Below are 966 nucleotides of genomic sequence, written 5' to 3'. Positions count from 1 at the left end.
ACACGCAGAGCAACTCACCGTTTCAACTCACATTCATTGTAGCTGAAACAAAATTTTCACTACACCAGGACGATTCCATTCTCTCTCCTTTCCTTTAGGTAAATTTTGAGAGTTTACCGAACTTTTAAGCGAGCGTTTTCCCCCAAAACAACGAGAAAATCGAAGAAAAGATTGCATTGTTGTTGGGATTAAACTTTCGATGCCAAGCGGACGGGCAACGGGTGATCCCGAGCGGGCAAGATAGCTCCATCTTGCCCGCTCGGGTAGCCAATCACAGCGCAGGATTTGACTCATCTTGCCCGCTCGCGGAGCCAGCCATATAATAAGGAGCCTTAAAGACATACTGGACAAAAATTGCAAACAAATCCTGGACGCCCCCTAGAATAAGAGTCAGGTACGTAATTACATAACCCAACCCACACGTAAGACAACAAAACTCGTCGCGAACTCAAAAAAGAAAATATCGCAAACCAAACTAGAGAAAGAAAATGCCAGAAGAGGAACACAAAAAGGAATTAAGCCAAGAAACACTATACAACCATGCGGATAAAAAACGAGTGGACAGGAGTCAAACGTTTACCTCGAGTTTCTCTTCAGCCGTCAATTGATGAGCTTGTTGTCCCGCCTTTGGTCCGGGCGCAACATTTCCCGGCGCTGGCTCTGGAGCGGCAGGTCTTGGAACCTCTTGCATTTGGGGCATCTGAACTTCACCGTCCGGTTGAGGCATTCTTTATCCGAAGTCTTCTTTGCTGAAAATTCGTGGGAAAAAATTGGAAGTTCCACCTTCCTCTGGCGCTGATCAGAGACTGAGCGGAGAGCGAGTGTTCAACTGCATTTATTATTGCCCCTTGGGATTCAGGGCTCCGTACACCTGCATACCCTTGTACATGAGGCAAGAACCATCTTTGCACTTTGCAAGAAAATTTTATGTTTCCTCTAATCTGATGACGTCATAATGATAAATTT

At 45.5% G+C, this 966-nt stretch overlaps 1 pseudogene; it reads right to left on the bottom strand.

Annotated features, from left to right (window-relative positions):
• The window catches only part of LOC146455996 (uncharacterized), a 2,972-nt pseudogene extending 2,245 nt beyond the window's left edge, over nt 1-727 (bottom strand).
• Between the last annotated feature and the right edge of the window lie 239 nt (nt 728-966).

The sequence above is a fragment of the Pavona decussata genome, unplaced genomic scaffold, assembly GCF_977016875.1.
Source record: "Pavona decussata unplaced genomic scaffold, jaPavDecu1.1 SCAFFOLD_262, whole genome shotgun sequence".
NCBI classification, from domain to species: Eukaryota; Metazoa; Cnidaria; class Anthozoa; order Scleractinia; family Agariciidae; genus Pavona; species Pavona decussata.
The sequence above is the reverse complement of the archived record's forward strand: the minus strand, read 5'-3'. Positions and strand labels throughout refer to the sequence as shown.